Consider the following 23879-nt stretch of genomic DNA (forward strand, 5'->3'; position numbering starts at 1 on the left):
TGTTTTTTAACAGCTGCTGTGTGGCTGTGGGGAAGCTAAGTTGGGGGACCTAGATCCAAGTCTTCAAAAACCTGCATGTTTGGGGCCAGTAAGCAGGCTCCAAACCTATAGAAGGTATTGCAGACTCCAATTAAAGGGATTCTTTAGTTGTGTGGGAAAAGGAATAAATAAATGGCTCATGGCAGCTGATAGTGAAGTTGGGCAAAAGGGGAAACTGTGTCCCCTGAGGTATCATGAACTCAAGTGTGAAAGGTATTTTTGATGTACCCAAAACTCAAGGCTATTTTTAACTTCTTCCCTTGGATTGTTGGATATTTACGGCACATTGCAAAATGTTTTGAAACTGCTCTTGGTTTCAAAAGAGGTTTATCATGCAGTATGCAGGGCTGGTAGTTTTAAAAAAAGCATGTCCCCATCTCTTGGACATGAAGTTACTCAGACATCCAGGCCTGTATCTCTACGTTACCAAATTAGGATCATCACTGATACAAATATTCTCACTGTAGCTGATAAGTTTGATAGGTAAATTCAGAGCTGAATTTTTGGAACTTCATAGCAAGCGCCTAATTAGCTCCTATGTAAGCTAGAAAAAGATTGTGTGTTAGAAGGAAATCTTCAGGCTTAGTAAAGGATTTCTTTTTTGTTGTGTAGGGAAGTGCTTTGATCATCCCTTTCCAAATTCTGCTCCCTGTACCCATCTGCCCTTGTGTCACTGTTTTGACACACTGGCTGCTTCTTTTTTACTCTGCCCTCTCTCTAGAGATACTCTGGGGAGCGTTTTGGATCTCTGGACTGCAATGTGATTCATCCTGGGATCAGCTAAAGTCAGATGCAAGGGGATACAGTCCCGCCGCTGAGAGCTATGTTATCATAGTCTATGCCTATAATGCTATCCCTTACAACCATCTCAATTTGATCTGGACATCCGGATTTTGTAACCTCATTTTATAACTGTTCCTCTGTCCCTAATTCCATCCTGTAGAGTTCTGAGGACATGTAACAAGAAGCCACTCAGCTACTTTTCGCCCCTCACCACTCTAGGCCGAGCATCACCTGCTGTTTTGGCATCACCGTGCAGGCATGCGCTGTCCACTCCCGACTGGAATGTCAGCTCAGCGTTTGAGATTCACACCCGCTCATTCGAAGTGGGTTGACTCCTGGAGCCAGGGCTGCTGTTGGGGAAGCACATAAAAGCATTGGAATTCCGGCTCTCCTTGGCAGGACTTCAAGGGTTCTATCAATGAAAAGGATCTTGACAGCATACTTGTAAACTCCACAGGCCCCAGGGGGGCTCAAACACCATGATATTTATGCTAGGGAGTTGGGATCATCCAAATACTTGCCCTGTTATGCAGACATGGGTCTCCTGGTAAGAACCAGCGTCTCTGACACCTGTTAATTGGCATTTAAAAGTATAAAGACTGTCCGAAGTCAATAAGGAGAACAGCACAGGGCTATTTGCTTTTCCTCTGTGGGAAAAAAGAACACTTTCCTCTCTGTATAAAGCACAAGTTCCAAGAGAAAATAAATTGACTTTTCCAGTATCTTCATCCAGTATCTATATGCCCTTCGGATGGTCTATGGAATGTACTTTCTTATCAGGCACCACTCTGATAGTAAACACTATGAAAATACTTTCAGCTGAAATCAGTTGGACTTTCTTCCACATAAAGACATTTAGAGTCAGAGTATCAAACAGGTAAAACGATTATAAAAATCACGGTGTTAACTTGTTTTTCACAAATCCATGCTGTGCAATAACCTACCATTTCCCACATTTTACAGAAGTGTAGCTGTGGCTGACAGACATCTGTTAAGGCCACAACCCCCACGTTTAAAGGCTCACTAGCACCAATCCTGTATTCCCATTTATGTAGCCAAAGGATAACTTTTCCCTCCCACCTGGAGGACAACAGGGTATAAGAATCTGACAACCCAGTCTCTAGTACCTGTTGCTTAAAAATTGGCCCTGCTTATTGGCATCCAGATTCCTGTAATAGGCAGAAATTGTCTTTCTCTCTCTGAATTTCCCATTCTTTATTTGCACTAAATCTTGATTACTTTTTCATTTTACATCTTTCTTAAACCCAAATCATGCTTTCCTCCTCGATTCTACTTAACAATGTTCCCCCGCATTGTACCCCTGAAGTACGGTCAGCACAGTGACTGAATTTTTCAAAACACAATAGTTTTATGTTTGCTTTTTATTTATTCTTAAAACTCTTCATCTGCCTTTCTCCAAATTACAGCCAAAGCAGGATGTCATATCTAAAACAATAAATTCACAATAAGAAGGAATACACAGGTAAAAAGCACAGTCATAATCATTTTCAAGCAGGGCTCATTTAGAGGGGAAATGCACAGGAACAGTTCCAGCAGTTCCCCAAAGAGGTCACATGTCAGGTGGCCCTGCCACCTGACTTGGCCATTTTGAGCCTGTTTTGGCCTGGATTGGGGCTGAAATGGCCTGGATCAGGCCTCTGACAGGTGGTGGATCACTCTCCCACTCATCAGCGGCCTGAACCTGACCATTTTGGGCCCCTTTTCAGCCATTTTCAGCCCCTTTTTGCCATTTTGGGCCCAATTTTGGCCCTGAATGGCCAGGATTGGGTCCAAAACAGCCAGAATAGGTGATGTCAGGGGGTGTGGCATACGCAAATCAGTTATACTAATGAGACACTTCCAGTGATGGCAAGAGGCACGGCACATGCTAATGAGTTCCTCCCGTTCTTTTTCTACGAAATGACCCATTTTCAATTATAACTATCAAGTCAGCAAAAAAAAATGTTGCAAATTAAGGCCATAAACCCAGGAAAAATAGTTTCCAGGTTAGCTTTACGTTTGATTTTTATCCTAATATTTATGACAGGATCTTTTATTATTAACACTTTTCTAGCAAGGGTACGCACAGCTGCCTGTGAGTTTTACTGGCATGAGTTTTATTGTTTTTAAGTGAGCTGCAAAGGTCCTCAGAGCTGAGTGCGGCCACTGGAAACAGGTACACAGGTTGCTTTTGAAGTGGTGGTTTAAATGTTCTCAAATGTGTTTTATTTATTTTGGTTTTAATGGTTTTAATTTGGGGGGTTTAAAATGCTGTTGTATTTTATTTGGTTATCCACCTTGAGTTCATCATGACTTGGTCAGAAGAAAGGTAAGCCAGTAAATATTTTAAATACATAAATGACCCTTGAGGACAAGATTCTCTCCATAAATGCTCAACCTGTCTTCTTCAAGGGAAAAAAAACCCCTAGCGGGTCAGTTCTGCATTAGTCTGAGAGCTGCTTTGCAGCTAAACTGAAAGTGCCTCTGCTGACTGCAGCCAAGTCATTCTCACCAAGAAAGAGAACCTGGGTCTGGTCTGCACCTCTTCAGATGGTACGAAGTTACTGATATGATAGAATGTAGCCTCTGTACAAAACAGAGAAAAGAAATCCCTTCCTCATATTTTGAGCCAACTGTCTAGCTGACATTTTAGAGTTTTTTAAGGTGTTGGAATTCTCTTTTGTGATAAACAATACAACCAATGTCGCCCCCACATACATGCTCTCAAGTACAATCTAGGCATGCATTTATTACCTCAGTGAGGGTCAAAGGAGATAAGGTGATGGATGATTGCAAGGGGGGTAGCCCTGTCATGGCAAAATAGTGGCACCTTAAAGATGAACAGTATTTATTTCACTCTGACTCACAAAAGTTCATACTAAGGTGCTACTGGACTTGTCTTTGAGATGCTACTGGACTTTTGTTTGGAGATGCTGGATGGCCCATGCACAGATGTCCAGTGTGGTTGCTTGCTTTCTTGGTGTAGTGGTTAAGAGCGTGGGACTCTAATCTGGAGAGCCGGGTTTGATTCCCCACTCCTCCACTTGAAGCCAGCTGGGTGACCTTGGGTGAGTCACAGCTTGTCGGAGCTCTCTCAGCCCCACCCACCTCACAGGGTGTTTTGTTGTGGGGATAGTAATGGCATACTTTGTAAACCTCTCTGAGTGGGCATTGAGTTGTCCTGAAGGGCGGTATATAAATCGAATGTTGTTGTTGTTCTTATTTTTGCTAAACAGCAGCCTTCTGGGAGACAGCGTTTGGACTGGAGTTATGCTGTGCAGAAAGGGATCCGCTTTTTCTCTCACATCGTTCGCCTGACTTAAAATGCCCAGAGTTGTAATTTGCCTTTCTGGCAACTTGTATGTTTCTCCCAAAGGGGCGAATAGCAGCTTTAGCTCTAGCCAGAGGAATAAAATAAGAAGATCCCTACTGGATCAGACCTGGGGTCCTTCTAGTCCCGCATCCTCTTTCACACAGCTGCCTTCCAGTTGCTCCGGAGGGCAAATCGGACATAGAATAATTTACACATGGCCTGAAGAACAGAAGGCAAATCTTAAGTCAAGCTCACATGGATGTAGGAAAATTGCCAAAGTCTGCCAGCCATCTGGTCTTCTTAACCCCTATTACAGCTAAATCCTATACTCAGCAGTTCCAGTAGGATTACTTCCAAGAATGCACGTAAGGACCTCAGCCTTAATGCCAGTGATGAACCTACTAACATTTCAACATCTACCTCTTAGAGAGGACACCCCCTCAATTTTGGCAAGGTCACTTAGAGTGAAGTTTGGATTCATTCTCTAGGAAGCCTACTTATATTGTGTTTATACACTGAATGTGACATTACCTCCACATTATAACAGAAATATATTCTTATCCAGAAGGAAGGTGGCATGGCTACAGATAGACTAAAGCTGCCAGTGATAGAAGCTGAGGAAACGCAGACTGGCATCTGATTGGACCATGAGACTATAGGTGGGGAAACTGCCACTTGATTGGCTTTCAGTAAAGACTTATTAGCATAGAGTTTAGAGAATGCTGAGCAATGGAGGTTGGGACTGCAGGAAGGCAGGTAAGATAATGTATAAAGCAGTATCACTCTTGACAACATATTCCAAGTGGAGGACTCAGTAGAAATCAAAGCAAAAAATGAGTTCTACAAAGGTGAGATAATAAAAATTGGCCTGTGTTGGAAAGTTAGGAGAGCAGTTGTGGAGTGAGAAGATCAGCCCCCCCCCCCACACCCTTGAGAAGAAATGAAAGTGGTCCCACATTTGGGTTGGAAGGCACACTGCAGAAGTTTCCCTGATACTAAGCAGCTCTGAGTCTAGTCAATGCCTGGATGGGAGACCTTCTAGGAATCCATTGTATGTTGCTTTGAATTCCATTATAGAAGAAGGGCATATAAAGATAATTAATAGCTGCTGTTGTTGTTGTTGTTGTCGTCGTCGTCATCATCATCATCATTATCATTAGATAAGCTCATATATAAGCTGGCTTGGCCTAGTAGTAGAACATCCCCAAATGCAGATTGGTCATGGTTCCAAGGAGGGAGGAGATCTATAAGGACTCTGACCTGTCCCATATAAGCTAGAATGCCTAGCTTATATGTTCCTATGTTTTTAGGGTAGCGAGTTGGTAGGAGACTGGGAGATGGGGACATGGGGGGTGCCATCGTGGCAACATCGTAACATCATTTCCAGGCTGACGCCGGAAGTGACATCACACTGCTCTAGCATTCAGCTGTAACTCTATGGTTTTACCTGGGTTTGGCCTGGAAATGACATCACAAAGCTGCTTTGACAGCAATGTTTAAATTATTTTTACTCCCGCTGCCCTGCCAAGTAGTGGCAGGAATTGGCGACTTGCAGTATGAGGCCTTGCAAGCCTCATACTGGTTTTTGTTTCTTTTGCTGCCCACAGAGAATAATGAGATTAGGGAGCCTCCGTTAACACCAAAACTCCATTCATCTGCATTCACAGGTCTGCCCTTACCTTAAACCTCTGTTAGGTCCTACAGGTGTCAAGCATATTCCTATCTACCTACAGGCTAGCATACTTTTTAAGTGAGTTGTTGGAACAGGCCTAACTCCTACAGCATTCCTGTATCAAGGTGTTTGTGTGCAACTGCCTGGAGGAAAAATACCCTCTCCTCTTAATAGAAGCGTAGTGGGATTGTTATTTATCTCTACGCCGTTCGATACTTCAGCTATCCATTTCCACACATTAAGGACATTAAGGATATTTTTCTCCGGGTGTGTTGGCAATCCTAAAAGCAGGTGTCTTCTTTCTTTTGGTTGGCACTTTGAGTTAAAGGGGAGCAAAATGACAAAATGATCTGTTCAAGAAATAGAAAGAAATCAGCAGGAAGAAGGCTGACTGAAATTCCTAAATCTGATTAAGTGCAGTAGGCTAAGTAATTCTCAATTTTAAAATCTCAAAACAAAACCTCAAAATAAAAGCATTGTTACAGGAAGAGAATATCTTTTTCTAAAATTAACTTTTTAAAGATATATCCATTGATTCCTTTTGCTCTCTTTTTTCTCCTTAAAAGCATGATTTCTCTTTATCTCTCTTTGATTTTTTTATTGAAGAGGAACCAATGCACCCTTTTGTAACTTCAACCCTTGCAGTTGTTCTGTATCACACACCTGAGGGTGGTGCTCTGGTGGGAAGGTAGGAAGGTTTGGATAGACATTGCCTGCCTCTGAGCATCTACAAAGTGAAATTCTGGGATTCTGCAGACCCTCCCTTCCTGCCCTTCCTCTCTTTGAATTTCTCTTTGATCAACATGGAATTGATCAGGAACTATCTCTAAATTCCTAAAAACAGGAAAAGAAAAGGATTGTTGGATTTCAGGGAGAAAGTGGGTAAAGATGAATTAAGAGAATGTCTCTAAACAACCCTACAAAATAATTGTTGCAAATTTGGTTTGAGAATTAACTGTTTGAATATACAGAGACTTCAGCCCCTTGTAAAGATATATAGTTTCAGGCTGTGTCCAAACATTGCAAAATTTCAATAGCTTGTTCCCCGCTGGCTCAAGTGTTTTGGGCTATTCAAAAGCCTAAAGATATAATTTGAAACAAAAGCTAGGAATCCAGAGCAAACAGTTGGAACCAGAATGGTTTACTAGTGGAGGTGTTGGTGGGGTCCAGCATTCTTAGGTCAGCAAAATGCACCTAGCCCTATCGTTCATTCTTATGGTGGGCTTCTGACTTCAGTGGAGTTGCACCCTCAGGGGAGAGGTTCTAGTGATATGAGAAGCACAGTCTAAGTATAGTTGGGCCTGAAGCCATCTTTTTAGTCATCTAATCTCATAAAAAGCATCTAAAATATGTCTTACTATGAAAACCATCTTGTAACTTTGATCACTGAAAAACAGCTACGTGGAAGTCCCCGAGACTCCTGAAATAAATCCACCCTGTCCCACTTTTTTTTTTTTGGCTGAGGAGAAGCATAAGACCTTTGCACAGACAGAGCTCTATTTCTTAAAGATACACCTGCAAACACGGTCTGAATCCCAGAAATGTCCGCTCAGCAGTGTTGAAGTTATGTACTCTTGCTCGTACTCAGGCTCACTGGGTGCCTTGGCTTGCTTTTCCTCTGATAACAATGTAGTTGTTGGCTCAAAGGGTGTACAGAAACTTCTGGTGTTAAACTAAGGCTGAAATCTTGACACACACACTTGTAAGCAGGTGGCTGTGTGGACACAGTGGAACTTATATCCAATAAACAGGGCTGGGATGTAGCGGTACATCCAAATTTCTTTCCTCATCCTCCAATTTTAAGAGTTGTGTGTGTGTACTGCTATAGGAATCTAATCCAGCTATACTGTTGCTTAGATGCTGTTACTCTTCTATGACTGTGCATCATGCTGGATAAGTTACTGGTGAACACTGATTCTGCTACTAATGCTAGAACACACTTGCCAGTTATGTTTATTTGCATAGTGGTTAGAGTGGTAGACTAAGAGTTGGGAATTTAGAACTCAGCCATAAAGCTCACAGGGAGAGTGTAGGCCAGTCAGCATATACTACCTCCAAAGGATAGTTTAGGTGGGTAGCCATGTTGGTCTGCAATAGAACAGTAGGATTTGGGTCCAGTGGCATCTTAAAGATGAACAAGACTTTCAGACATCTAATAAGAATTTCAGGCACCTTCTGAAGAAGAGAGCTCTGACACTCGAAAACGTATACCCTGAAAATCTCGTTGGTCTCTAGGTGCCACTGGACTCAAATCAGTGCAATAGCTTGAGGGGGATGAGTGGAGATCCCCGAGGTAAATTTCTTAAGGCTCCGGGACCTCCACTCCTTGTGGAGGTAAATTTCCTGAGGTAAATTTTCTTAGGGCTCAGGGATCTCCTTGTATCTGGAGAAAGGAGCTCTGACTCTTGAAAGCTTACGCTCTGAAAAGTTCTAAGGTACCACTGTACTCACATCCTGCCTCAAAAATGGGAGAAACGAGGAGTATATGTATGCCATCCTCAACTCCTTGTAGCATGTATAGGGTAAAAATGTGGATACATGAGCTGACATGAGAGAACTGGATCTCATGAGAGCTGTGCCTTAGTAGTACAGCTCCTGCAGTCTATGCAGAAGGTCCCAGGTTCAGCCCTCAATATTGCCAGTGAAAAAGGGTCAGGTGGTAGATAATGCAAAAGACGTCTGTCTTGAGACCTTTGGAGAGGTTGTGGCAGTCAGAGTAGATACAGCTAATGTTGGTATACCAGGAGTCTGTCTCAATTTAAGGCCGTTTCGTATGTTCGTTTTCCCAGACTGCGACAAAATGGTGACGTTCTGAAAGTGGCTTGTTTGCATCTTAACACTCTGCTAAGGCAAGTTGGAAGCCTTCTATCAGCCTAGGTACCTGTTCCTTATTCAAGTGGTGTTTGATAATCTGATGCCACGAAGGACTGGCTCTGTTTACACTGCCTATACAAAAATGGCCCCCAAGACTGTTGCTTGAAATATTTGGTTAGCAGTTTTGGTAAGCCAGCTGTGGAGGCTGTTGAACCAGTTATGTGTAATGTCCCTTCATCTGACCCTGTTCTGTGTGGATCCTAAAAAACATGGGAAAGAACAGGCTTCCGAATTCACCTCAAACTTCATATTATTGTCCAACAATATGCTTGTGGGTGAGCAGTGCCCTCTAGTGCTCTATGTAAAAGAAAACTATCTTTGAAGGACAATTCCCATAGCCCAGAGACTTAGTAAAGATTTCATCCCTGCATGATATTCCATGAAATGTTATTTCTGCAGACCCCCCCAGTAGATCCTTACATTTCCTAAGTCAAAACGAGTCCAGTAGCACCTTTAAGACTAACTAACTCTACTGTAGCATAAGCTTTCGAGAATCACAGTTCTCTTCATCAGATGCATCTGACGAAGAGAGCTGTGATTCTCGAAAGCTTATGCTACAGTAAAGTTGGTTAGTCTTAAAGTGCTACTAAACTCTTTTCGACTTTGCTACTACAGACTAACATGGCAAATTCCTCTGGATCTACATTTCCTAAGAATGCCTCTGGAAGACTTACACTAAAACTGAAGGGAAAGGAAGATTAATTTTAAAACACAGAAAAAGAAACTGAGAGATCTCAGTTTCAGATCTCAGATCTGAGATCAGTGTCAGATCTCAGATCTCAGATCTTAGACACTGAGAGATCTCTGTCTTTTGGTGCTACACCTCTGAAGATGCCAGCCGCAGCTGCTGGCGAATCGTCAGGAACTACAATGCCAAGACCACGGCAATACAGCCCGGAAAACCCACAACAGCCACAGAAAAAGAAACTTTGATCTTGTGTCCCAAATGCAGATGTGACGATAGTTGTTTAAGATAACATTTGGCTCGTCTAGAGAATAGCTTTGCAAGCTCACTTTTGACTGAAATAGCTCTGTCTAGTGCTCCCACCCCACAGAGACGTTAGCATGCAAAACCCTTTCACTGTCATCAAGTTCCATTTGTAGGAAGTAGAATCAGGGTAATATTGTCCAGAATTGCTCTTCATTCTGCTGGCATTCAGTTATGCTTGTGGAGTATTCCTTTGCTTGGTCTCATCTCATTGGCTTGATAATGTTGGCACAAACGAGAATGAAAGCTTGCGACTGATGCTCTTTTAGATTGCATTTCTGTGCGTAGCTCCTCGCATCTCTAATGTTTTTTTCTCTTTGTTTCTCTTTCACATGAGCAATGAGACCTTTTAGCTGGGCCTGTGCCTACCGTGAATCCTGCCCAGACTTGGTGGTTTTATCGTCTCCCTGCCCACCTGCTTCGGGTTCTTCATCCGGTCCGATTACTCCCTGGCTCCTGGTCCAGCTATTCTGCTTATGTCCCGGTCAGCCCCTGCCACGTCCATGTGTACTTCCGCAGGATGACGACTGAGAGTGAAAGTTAATCAGCCTGATTTAGCCTATCATTAGGTTTCTTTTGCAGCTTTTCTCTGCCGGTCCCTGCTTGAATAATTTGACTTGATGTCCTACAGCAGAAAGTTTTCAGACCATTCCAAACTGAGCAGTCTGCTGTGGAGCCCTTGTTTACATACTGAGGTACGGGGTAAGGGAGATGGTCAGTTTTCATAGAGGCATGTTGGCCTGCATCATTGCCATATATGATCAGACAGTAAAAATATTCAACATCCTTTTGGAGCTGCCCACTGAAGGTGAAGATCTAATCCTGGTAGGAAAACTTTTCAAGGATGCTCAAAGGAAGCACAGGGAGCGCGGGGGGCAGGGGGGCTCTGCTTCCCCAGAGCCAAAATCCCCCCGGATCATATTTGGAAAAGCAGCACCCTGTCAAAACTTTGGGCAATTCACCCCATTGTAAATTGACTTGAACACAATATATCATTATTTTGCTGGGCGGATTATTCTCTTAGGAATGACTTGCCCTTGATGGTTCTTGCTTCATTCAAAACAGATGGATGAGATGACTGTTGATTCTCTGGGACTGAAAGGGCACGAGCTTCCCCATCTGATTTTGCCCGTAACAATCCCAAAAGACACAGTTCACAACTTTAAATAGAAATTTGCGAGACAACATGAAACTGGTTTGTTGTGCATGTCTGCTTATATGGCGGGAATTTTGAGATAGTGGAAAAGAATCCTAGGATCAGATGGTAAGAATGGATCAAAACTTCCCATTAAAAGTAAGACTGCCAGCTTTCCGGGTAATGGCTGGACATCTCCCAGAATTACAACTGATCTCCAGACGAAAGAGATCAGTTCCTCAGTAGAAAATGGCTATTTTGTAAGGTAGACTCTATGGCATTGTACCTCTCCCTTCCCCAAGCTCCACTTTCTCCCAAAATCTCCATGAATTTTCCAACCCAGAGCTAGCAATTTTAATTAAAAGACAGGGCCCTCTCCTCAACAGAGTCTTGGAAATCCAGAGCACATTGTGCCACTCACGGAGAGTTCTGAGCTATGAAGTGCAGTTCAGTAAAGTTGTAGCTGCACAATAACATATACAAGTAAGCTAACACTTCATCTACCTTCACCACCGCCCCCAAACCCTCTGAAGGTTACCAGCCAATCTGGCCTGGGCAGATATTCATCTCTAAATATGATGTCTCTAAGTATTCATCTCTAAGTATGACAATAAACCCAACCAACACCTGCCCAATGATTTTGTTTGGAAAGCGCAAGTCCAAAGCTCCTAACTTCCTCTAATGTAAAGAGTGCCATCAAGTCACAACTGACTCATGGCGAGGTGACCCCCCCCCCCCCCATGAAGTTGCATCCCGTGGAGTTTTCAAGGTAAGAGATGAACAGAGGTGGCTTGCCGTTGTCTCCCCCTGCCTAGCAGCTCCAGCCTGGTGGTCTCCCATCCATGTAACTCACTGACCCTGCTTAGCTTCTAAGCTTTGACAAGATTGGGCTAGTCTTGTCTATTAGGGCTGCTACAGTCATTTCTGAAGCCTCCAGGAAAAGGAACTCAGCAGCAAGCAATCTATTGCAACACGTATTGTAAGGCCAATGCTAAAAAGCATGTGCATCAATGACAATGATATCGCTGTAACGCAGGAAGTTGGGGATTATCCTCGCTTGGCATTTAAGGAACCTCGGGAGGCATTCCCGATTCCAGTTGCCACATGCATGAGATACTCCCAGCAGCTGGCCCTCATACCTTTAGCAGATCAGATTCAGGCTTCCTTGTGTGATGCACAGAACAACAGTCTAGGATTTAACTGTACCTGGTTGGGTATCCAATCTGCAAACAATAACGCCTGTGTGGAGATCGGCAGGTTTTGCGAGAGCTCGTTGGACTCGGTCTTGGTTGCCATTTCTGCAAGCTGTTCACTCTGCACATTGCTTTGCAAATCCCTCTTCTGATCTCAAATTGCATCCCCTAAATAACATAGCAGGGGTTGGGATGGGGGTGGGGGTGGGGGGCTCAGCACTAGTGGCACGTCCTGAATGCTTTTTTGCTTGAAGAAAGATGACTATCTCATTGGGTAAAGTTTCTTTTTCTCTCCCCAATCTACATGGGAGCTGCTTTAAGTGCCTGGATAAATCACTCAGCCAAGCCATTAGTTCCTGGGTGGCAAGAAGACAGATATCATGTGCTTAGCTGTCAGTCTAGAGGTGAGAACATCGGACAACTGTCCGAGCAGTACATCCTCAACTAAGGACCTTACACTGTGGAACGCACTTCCTCTGGCAGGAGATCAAAGGCGGATCTTTATCCCCTCAGGGCATGGCACTGGGTTTATCATTTGGGCCAAGTCTTTGAATTATTTTAATGTGTTGTTTATTGGTTGCTTGCAATGTGTTGCAGGCCCAAAAAAGGGTTCAAATACATATAACATATTGGGATTACGGATGAGCCTTGGGGGGCAGTTAGGATTTCGTTGAGGCAATTTCTGAAAAGATTCAAAGAATGTGAGAGATTGGAAGGAAAGAGGAGGAGGGGGTTGTTTGGTGCATAAGACGGAGGAGATATCTTGTACCGATTTAGGAGGGGAGGGGGGCGGAAGGAAGGCGGAGACTGGAGTATGTGCTAAAGTAAATACAGTAGAACCTTGGGTGCTGGCCATTAGAGATGAATGAATCCCACCCCCCCGGTACTGTTTCATCATCCTTTCTCTGATTATGTGCACGTAGACATTTCCCATTCCTCTTAGGGATCCTTGAACACCTGCTAGTTCAGTTTATGATTTACTTGGCAGTTGCAAACATGAAAGTGATTTTTGTTCGTCAGTTAGGCTGTTTCTGAACATTTTGAGTCTGTTCATTGGGCGAATATTCATATATTCCAAGAGTACAGTACAGTGCAATCAGTAGTGTTGTGTGCATGTGAATTCTCACACAGCCTGATGAGAGTCTTACATTTCTCCTCCCCACAAACCTGTTGTCTTTGCACACCACTTGGCGGCCAATCAGCCAGCCATTGACTATAAACAAAGATTGTGTGGTTTTTAAAAAACGTTTAGTGTTTAAGTCTGTGTTAATGATTTTATTTTGTGCATGCACATTGTATACAAATATATGGAAAGCATAGTGCTCCCGTCACTTAATTACCCAAGTCGATGCTCTGTTACTCTGGATAGGATCGTATCATCTGGTGGTGGTGGAGAGTGTCCTCAAGTCATAGCTGACTTATGGCAATGGGGTTTTCATGGCAAGAGACTATCAGAGGTGGTTTGCCATTGCCTGCCTCTGCAATCCTGTTCTTCGCTGGAGGCCTCCCATCCCATTACTAATTAAGGCCAACTCTGCTTAGCTTCTGAGATCTGATGAGATCAGGCTCACCTGGGCTATCCGGGTCAGGGCCATATCACCTACTACAAAGATGCAAAAGTCTCTGCAAGGCAAGGAAATGAAACTCCGCCAAGGTCTACTTGGAACTGCATAGCTGTTCAGTTGGACTGCAGGTAGGAAAACAGATTGGAAACAGATTCCGGTTGGAACACAGGTAGGCAAACAATGCTCAGCTCCTGGGTGATCATGGCTGTTGAACAAAAAACCCAGCATTGAATCAATTTAGATGTATAATGGCGAGCTGAAATTCATAGTGAAATTTGGTGTCAGAGACTTTCGTGAGCACCCAAATGAACAGTATGAACCGAAGTCATTTCTTGGATGTTGAAAAAGTTTGATAGGCTTTAATTCCTTTTGCATTATTAATGAGGGATTATTCACACAACCCTGACAGCATGGGTACAGTCTGGGTTTGAGGACCAGATCCCTTCTCCACTGAATTGTTTCACCACACACCGAAACTTCGGTCTGATTGTTCATGCCATTATGGCTGACCAATTCTAAAAAAGGTTTTGCTTTCATTGGGAGGGGATGGAACTTGGGTACACTGAAAAAATCACGTGACTCTTGGGCCCAAGGCTCCCCTGTGTTTGTGCAACTGAAGAGACCCTCTGACCTAGCTGCCAGAGGCCTGGATGAAACCCCTCTCTCCATTCAGCCTACCCTGTTAATTCAATCCCGAACCTTGGGAAATATCATCAAACTACTACTCAGCCTTTGATAGACCAGCCTGAACTGGTCCACCATCCCGATAACTCAATCTTGCTACCTAAAATTCCCATGACTCCTGCATTCAATACCCTGTACTCCTGACTTACAGTAACTTCTTTGTCATATGGTTGTTGTGGGTTTTCCGGGCTGTATTGCCGTGGTTCTTTGTCATACCTGGGTGCTCCTCGTGCACATGTGCATGCTCTTATAGCTACGCAATGACATAACTTCCGGGAAATGACATCATCATGTGAGCATGGGAACCCATGCATGCTTCTCAGAGGACCGATTTGGGCTTCAATTCGGCCTGTTCGGAGCCAAAATCGGCCCTCTGAGAAGCACAGGAGCGCTCTTGAGCAGCGCGATGACATCACTCTCAGGACAGCATTCCCTCACCTTCTCCACTGGCCAGGTGAGTAGATGTGTGGAGGTGGAAGGTGGGAGTGGGGGATCCCCTGCCCCCAGCAGGGGAATGGCATCCCCGCTTGACATAATCTCACTGTGGATCCTAAACTCTGTAGCTCCAAATTTCACATAAGGAGCATCTCAAGTCCCTCCAGCTTCAGAGCTGGTTTTGTAACCAAGCTTGCTTCCCCAGCTTTATGGTTGGCTTGCTTCCTGGACCGTTGCCTTTTTCCTGAATCACAGAATCCCTCACCACTGACCGGTTTTGGTCTGGATTTTTCCTTCACTCCAAACCAGCTTTTTTCCCTTCTGCCCTAAATCACAACTCAGCGGGCTGTTCTCGTCAGGACAAGGCAATATATATTTTTCTTTTCACTTTTTATTTCTTGTTAGATTCCCCATTCACCTCTACCAGGCAAAACCCAAGAGCAGAGCTGCTAGGATGGCATTACTGTATTGCAACGTTGTTTAACGTTTTTGTTCTCCCTTGCATTTCATCTCTCTAGCCTTATATCTTGTTAGGGGAATAAAGATAATTTCTTTTTGAGATTATTTCGTTGGGTCTTGTTTTTCCTTTCTAATTGGAGCGCTGTTCCAAGTTGGGACACACTTGGGTATGCATCAGGCTGTTCGACCCTGAAATAATTAAATATCCCAGCAACACAGTCCAACCCTACATGTGTCGAGGATGCCTTGCATATGACAGGTCCAACATGTATACAGATTCGGGTAACACAACTCCTTTACTCCTGGACCATTCCACTAGAAACACCCCAATAAATTCTGGGATTTCCTTTCCTGGCTTTACTATACATTGATTCCCTTTGTGGTGAGATGTGACTCGGAAGAGTTTGTGAGCAACACTGGTGTAAGGAATGCTGAATAAGCCTTATGAAAGTACCTAATCCAGTTCATAATGCACATATAACCTTATGGAAGGGACTGTGGTTGCACAAAAATCCCTACTCCCTTGGGTGCAAACACCCAAGCCATCACTAGCTGTGGCAAAGATCATAAATCTGTCTCAGGGCCAAGCTACAAGTGACAAATGACACTTGAACGGCAAGTGTATTTCTCCCTGTTCACTTGCCCTCCACTCAATCCACTTGCCAGGCAAGTGTCTTTCGTCATGTGTAGCTTGGCCCTCAGTCTGCAAAAGTAAATTGCACGTGCATGGTAAAAGAGAGAGGATTTAACCGCACAGGTAAAAGAGAGAGGATTTAATCGTGCAGGTAAAAGAGAGAGGATTTAACCACTCAGACTCCACTTGATGTTGCCAATTATTTCCAGGCTCCCCTGGCTGCTATTGGCATTTTAAATGGGGGAAAGATGGTTTTTATGGACCCTTTTTTTGCTGGGAGTTTGGTTTTGACAAGTGACACTGGATGCGGTTGAACAATTAAATCCCTCTCCCCCTCCCATGAGGTCCTGCTTTGACTTGTAGCTCCATGCATGTACAATTTACCTTTGACCCCCTGATGAAGATTCGTGATCTTTGTCAAATCTGATCATGCCTTTAGTGACCTCGAGAGCCATGAGTGGCTGTTGGGTGGCGTCATTCCATCTGAACGCTCGATGATCTACATGTCAGCCATACCACTGGGTCTTGTTCGCTTGCTCATCTTCCTTTCTGATCTATGCCATCATCGGGCAACAATGCCCTTTTGCTGTCTGCGTAGGACAAATAGGTCAGTCCCGGCTTGAAACAATAAATGGACACAAACCTACCATAGAAAACAGCGTGCAGCCAGAAACCAATGAGCAAATGTTTCTCTCTTCACCAAGGCACTCTGTTGCAAGTGATTGGAAAGTTAAAATTAGAACTTATCAGAAAGTTGAATTGCAGTCACCTAGATGTGAACTGACCCATTAAGGGCTGTGTCAAATTAGGTAGCAAAGACAAGAAGATTCAAGACTGTTTTTGTGAGTGGGTTCTATGTTTACCTTGTACATGTTTGAGCTTTGCACAGAAATCTCCCAGACAATGTCTTAGACCATGGAGTGTGACTTTCTCTCACACACACCACACAATGCAGCTCAAACCCCCCCCCCCCAATGTTGTTCCTGTGAGAACAGAAACACTCAAGAATAGCATGGAGGCATCTTTTGGCTGCAGTGGGAGGGAGGAGGTGAAAAATACATACTGAACGGCCAGAAATCCTTCCATCTAAAGAAACGGTTGGATCCAAGGCTTTATCTCTTGCGTGTATTTGGGCCCACAAGCCCATGCAAATGGATGTCTGCTAACTGAGGCAACCTTCAGGTACCTGATGAAGTGAGTTCTCGTCAACAAAATCTTGTGCCCAGGGCTTTTTTTCTGGGAAAAGAGGTGGGGGAACTCAGTGGGTTGCCCTCAGAGAAAATGGTCACATGGCTGGTGGCCCCGCCCTCTGATCTCCAGACGGAGGGGAGTTTAGATTTCCCTCCGCGCCGCTCGGCGGCTCGGAGGGCAATCTACACTCCCCTCTGTCTGGAGATCAGGGGGCGGGGCCACCAGCCATGTGACCATTTTCAAGAGGTTCCGGAACTCCATTCCCTTGCATTCCCCCTGAAAAAAAGCCCATCTTGTGCCTTGATAAAACCTTTTGATCGTGAAGGTTCCACTGCTACGAGAGGGTTATATCTCCCCATTTTTGCAGTGTCAGAGTAAAATGGTCAGATGGTTCTAGTAATGGGTTTTATGCCCTTTCCTACATTAAATTTTTTTCCATGAAGGAAATGTGTAATGTCTGAAGCAGCCCCCAGAGTCTAAGATGTCAGACTGAGGGCCAAACTACAAGTGACGAATGACACTTGAACGGCAAGTGTATTCCTCCCTGTCCACTTGCCGTCCGCTTGCTCTCCACTCGATCCACTTGCCGTTCAAGTGTCATTTGTCGCTTGTAGCTTGGCCCTCAGTCTTATCCTGCTTAATTCTGAAGCAGAAAGGATGTTTGGGCCTGTGACTGATTGGTGATCACTAGTGAAAAAAAAGAAAATCTTTTTCTGACTAAGATTATCACCGGGGCTGAGCTGAATGAGGCACTGCTCTGGGGCCCCAGATGACAATTGGGGATCTTTTGGGAGTTCTCCCCTAACGCTCGCAAAAATCTCCAGAGATGAATAGCTGGCACGGCCCTAGTTATTCATACCTAGGTATGCAGAGAGGACGAATTGCTAGACAGCTTCAAATGCTCTGTCATGACAGTTTGGCTCATCTCATAAAGGGCCATCAGCAGGTGCCACCCTGCACATGAGCAAAACCAACAACTGCCCATACACATGCAGTGTCTGTGGTGTCTTCCACCACCTTAGGAATGACCTGCCTGAAGAGGTCAGGAGAGCTCCCACTTCCCTGGATTTCTGCAAACTATGCACAACTCAATAATTCAGGAGTGCTTTTTGCTCAGACAATAGACTGTTCGGTAAGGAAATGATTCAGAGAAATGCTTTGGTAAAGGGACAGGAACTATAGACTATACTACTGTATATTTTCTGTTGCACTAAGAATGCTTCTACTGGGTAGTTTCCATTACATTTAATACATAATGTCAAATTGCTTATGCTTTGCTTCGGCATTGTTTTAATCTTGGTATTCAGATTTATGCTTGTTTTTCAAACTTCTGCTATCCATATAACCCATTGTATTGTTTATTGAATGTCCCAGCCACTGATGATATTGACTTACACTGTGCAACCTGCCTTGAGTCTCAGTGAGAAAGGTAGACTATAAATAAATATATAAATAAATAAATAAATAAATACATACATACATACATACATACATACATACATACATACATACATACATACATACATACATACATACCTAGGGCTCTTTTTCAGCGGGAAAGCGGTGGAACGGAGTTCCAGAACCTCTTGAAAATGGTCACATGGCTGGTAGCCCTGCCCCCTGATCTCCAGACAGAGGGGAGTTTAAATTGCCCTCCGCGCCACTTGGCAGCCCGGAGGGCAATTTAAACTCCCCTCTGCCTGGAGATCAGGGGGTGGGGCTACCAGCCATGAGACTCTTTTCTCCGAGGGCAACCCACTCAGTTCCACCACCTCTTTTCCCAGAAAAAAGCCCTGAACATACATACATACATACATACATACATACATACATACATACATACATACATACATACATACATACATACATACATACATACATACATAAAGGCACAGGTGATTCACTTCTACTCAAGGAGGGAGAGATTTACTCTCTGGCTGCAACTTTTTCCTTCATGTGGAAAATGGTAGAGGTGTAGAAGCTTGGTCACGAAAACTTGGAAACCACCATGTACACTAACAAATGTTTTTTCTGGTGATACTGTGGCACTATGATTACATTCTGAGCCAACAGTCTTCTTTAGACATCCACAAAAATAATGCTACACCATTGATCATGTGAGGTATTGGTACTACTGACTATGGTTGCTTCCACGCAGGGAGTTTTTCCTGCATGGGCAGCAGGGAAGTCTCCAGCCCCTGTGGTAAAAGGGAGCATCCAGGCAACGTCTTCATCTGGGCACGACTTGTCAAGCTCCCATTCCCCCCTCCTCTTTTCTCCAAGAAAAAAAAATTAAATTTCATTTTCTCCAATTTTATGGGGAAACTTTAGAGTGGGTGTGAGTGAATTATCCCTCCCTCTAGACACTTCTCTATAGCCACAACAGGGAACAGAGCAAAACTCCACTTTTAAACCAGGCACAGTGGCTTGCCTTCAGCCCTATAAAGGGTTTTCTCCCTTTCCCTACTGAGTCAAGCTGTAGAGTTCGTTCGTGAGGGGAAAGAGGGAGTTTGGGGGTCAGAGGAAGAAAAGCAAGGGTGGGAGGCAGAAAGAGAAGGTGATATGATAACATGAGTGCCCGGACACGGTTCCTGTCTACTCTCGCCCCTAATTTTCTTATAGTCATTTCTGCTCCCCGAGCAGCATTGGGAACTGTAGTTCTGAGAGAAGGCCAGTGATTTCTAATTTGTTAACATCCTTATTTATTTATTTATTTATTTATTTATTTATTTATTTATTTATTTATTTATTATATTAGATTTTTAGTCCGCCCTCCCCACCAGGTGGGCTCAGGGCGGAGTACATTTCAATTTACATAAATACAGTTAAAAACAAATAAAACAGTATACAAAAAAACATTAAAACATTAAAACATTAAAATTACCAGGATTCTTTTGTCTCTGTTAAACTGGTATACAGCTAATGAAGTGTGTTGTTTCTTGATCTGACCTTAGAGAGCAGCGCATCATATAGTTGATATGTCATCTTTGTCCACTAGGTGTCAGCCAAAGGCTACAATTCTAGTCGAGAGCTCCTTCCCAAGTTATACTCGTTTTTCTTTCATTATACCTGCTTAACATTAGGAGTGCGCCCTGAGGAAATTTCCATTTCAGTTTCGAATCTGGAGTTTCTGACTGAACTACATACTGTTATTGTTTTTTTTCCAGGTGGAGTGTTGTTAGGTCAGATCTAAACTCCTTGTTTTTTTTTCCATTATCATGATTTTCGACCCTTTTCTTTGAATAAGACCTTTCAGGCTCTTCTGAACAACTGTTTTTGCCATTAATTGCACCAAATTCAATAAAGGGCGATTTCCACCATTCCTTAAATTCACTAGTATTTGGTGCTGGGCATTTGGGATGGGGGACGAAATGAAGATTATGATAACATAACATTTGATTTATATACTGCCCTCCAGGACAACTTAACACTCATTCAGAGCAGTCTACAAAGTGTGTTATTATTATCCTCAAGACAATCACCCTGTGAGGTGGGTGGGGCTGAGAGAGCTCTGGAAGAGCTGTGACTGACCCAAGGTCACCCGGCTGGCTTCAAGCAGAGGAGTAGGGACTCAAACCTGGTTCTCCAGATTAGAGTCCTGCCACTCTTAATCACTACACTAAGAAGGGAAGGCAGCATGGTATAGCCCGATCTCATCAGATCTCGGAAGCTAAGCAGAAATGGGTGACCAGCAAGGAAAATTCTGCAGAGGAAGGCACTGGAAAACCACCTCTGCTCCTCAGTTACCTTGAAAACCCTTTGATGGGGTCGCCATAAGTCGATTACGACTTGACGGCCCATATGGATGGGGATGTGAACTGAGCACGTTGCTCCTTTAGAAGGTGTGCGTGAAGAACAGGTGAGCATCTCCAGCTCAAGACGCTCAAAGCTGCTCTTCTGCAAAAGCCCTTGAAACTTTTTGGCCACTGTGCATCTGTTTACTGAACAGTCTTTGTGCTCCCTCTATATCTTATTTGCTTCTGGATCACGACTTGCCAGGTCTACAGTCGACAATCCTTTGATACCAGAATTCTTCTTGGAAAATCAATACTTAAGTGAGGAGGCAGAATCCTAAACAGAGTAAGTGGAATTGAGTTCAGGTACATGATTCCTGGTATCTGTGCCCTCAAAGTCCAATTAGGAGTGACCTCAGGCATCTTCAGAGCCCAATCCTAACTCAATCAGGAGCATGTTTGTGTGTTTCTAATGACTGCAGTTAGACACAATGCAAATATGTAAGGTGCCCTGGTGGGTCAGACCAAAGGTCCATCAAGTCCAGCATCCTGTATCACACAGTGGCCAGCCAGTTGCTCTGGAGGACAAAGAGGCCAGTGCCTCCCTCTAGTGTTGCCTCCCACTACTGATATCCAGTGGTTTACCGCCACTGGTGGACCTGTCTTCCATGAATCTTTGAAACCCCCCTTTAAAGCCATGCATGTGAGTGATCATCACTGAGTCCACTTGGGAGATTCAGGCAAGATGAAAGGAAGTTCTTCTTCATACCGAACATGGTTAAATTGTGGAACTCACTGCCACAGGATGTGGTGATGGCTGTCACAAATTCTTGGCTGCCGACAAATTCCTGAAGGACAGGCCTATCCATGGATACCAGTCATTGTGACTACTAGCCATGGTGCATATTTACTCCTTCTAGTACCGCAGGCACTGTGGTGGTGGTGGAGTGCCGTCAAGTCATAGCTCATTTATGGCGCCCTCTGCTGGGGTTTTCAAGGCAAGAGACTAACAGAGGTGGTTTGCCATTGCCTGGCTCTGCATCCCAGACTTCATTGGAGGTCTCCCATCCAATTACTAACCAAGGCTGACCCTGCTTAGCTTCTGAGACCTGATGAGATGGGGCTTGCCTGAGCTATCCAGGGTAGGGTGCCAGAGGCAATATACTTTGATGCATCAGTTGCAGGGGAGGATGGGCAGGAGGATGCTGTTGCACTCATCCTGCTTGTGGACCTCCTAGAGGAAACTGGTATGCCATTGTGTAAATAGAAAGCTGTACTGGTAGTTGGGCCTTTGGTCTGATCCAGCGTTGCTCTTAATACGTTCTTATGCAATGAATTCCACAATTTGAGCCAGTTTGGTGTAGTGGTTAAGAGTGCGGGACTCTAATCTGGAGAGCCGGGTTTGATTCCCCACTCCTCCACTTGAAGCCAGCAGGGTGACCTTGGGCTAGTCACAGCTTCTAGGAGCTCTCTCAGCCCCACCCACCTCATAGGGTGTTTGTTGTGGGGATAATTATAACATACCTTGTAGACCGCTCTGAGTGGGCATTAAGTTGTCCTGAAGGGAGGTATTTAAATCTATTATTATCATCATCATCATCATCATCATCATCATCATCATCATCATCATCATCATCATTATTATTAATTTACTTGTTTACTGACATGAAATGTTGTACTAGATTCTTTAGTCTGATACAGTAGGGCAGTTCTGAAATTGCTTGTTTGCCATAAATTAAAACTGGTGGTGGTGGTGGTGGTGGTGGTAGGGGTATTACTGGAAAGTTATTGTTAGGGGGGGGAAGCTTGAAAAACAACCTTCAGGAGATAAGTATGGAGACCATTCTGCTGGCATTTTCTTTCATAAAATGAGAATTTCCATTTTCCATGGAAACATTTGCAACTGTACATGTTTCATCCGGCATCTGGATAATTTATATAACCAAGTTGTGAAGTATTATGAAACGTCAGATTTCTCTTCACTGACAGCCTGCCCTTAATTGGAACTATTCTGCCTACATTGTTATGCTACACCTCTGCATGTTTTGAATTTTTTGGGATTTTCATATTTTCAGTTTTGAGATTTAGTTTAATAGATGTCATTTTGTTAGGCCCCTTTTCTCTTTCATACACATTCAAAAGAATATGGGAGTTTCTTTTATGTAGCGTTATTCCGCACTGCTGAGCAGTACAGGTAAATGAATCCACCACATGGATGGGTCCAATCATGTAGGTTTTCCCCACTTGATAGGTAACATTGGATTACCTCATGGAATATGATCATGTCAACAGGTTGGTCTTGTGCTGTGGGGGGGTGGAGGTGGGAGCTGGTGTTATTGTGGGCTTGTGGGAATAGATGCATTCATGTTAGGCTTCCCAGTTGCCCGCCAGTGGTAGGCAATCTCCTGGGGGATTGCCCCATTGCCTGCTGAGGTGGCAGCCTCCCAGCAGTCACCCGCCACCAACAGGCAACCCCAGAAAGCATGCACTGAGCGTGCTCCCAGAGTGACGTCATTGTGCCAGCTGTGGGCATGCTCCTGCACTTTGCTAGGGCCAATTTTTGCTCCCACTAGGCTAAATTGGCCCTGCACAAAGCATGGGAGCACACATGTTGCCTGTATGATGATGTCACTTCCCAGAAGTGACATCATCATAGAAGCACCAGGAGGAGAACACTCCCTGAAAGTGGAAGTGCCAGGTCCCCTCCTCCAGCCATGAGGGTATAGGAACGTGGCAATCCTAAATCACATTGAGAGAAACATGTTCAAATGGGCTATTAATTTTGTTGTAGACGCCTATCCATGGATTGAAGCCACTTTACATAGCCAACGAAATTGGCCATGGAATGAGTTCAGCACACATAACTGCCAAAGTGCCCTCTTGTTCAGTGACAGAGTTCAAATGAATTTTAACTGCACAATCCTATGCAGAATTATACCAGTCAGAGCCACTGAACCCTTTTTGTTGAGATTGGAGTAACTCCGCATAGGTTCAAATGGTAAAGAGACAGTGAAAAATATTTATTATCTGTCTAGGACATTTTTATCCTGCCCTTCTTCTGAGGAGCTGAGAGCAACATACATTGGAAGCGAAGGCCTATACAATGTTTCTTTGTAAAGAGCACACCAGTACTCCAGAGGGGGGGAAGTATAGCTAGCAGGCTAGCTTCAGTTTCCCCCA

The sequence above is a fragment of the Eublepharis macularius genome, chromosome 8 (assembly GCF_028583425.1).
Source record: "Eublepharis macularius isolate TG4126 chromosome 8, MPM_Emac_v1.0, whole genome shotgun sequence".
NCBI classification, from domain to species: domain Eukaryota; kingdom Metazoa; phylum Chordata; class Lepidosauria; order Squamata; family Eublepharidae; genus Eublepharis; species Eublepharis macularius.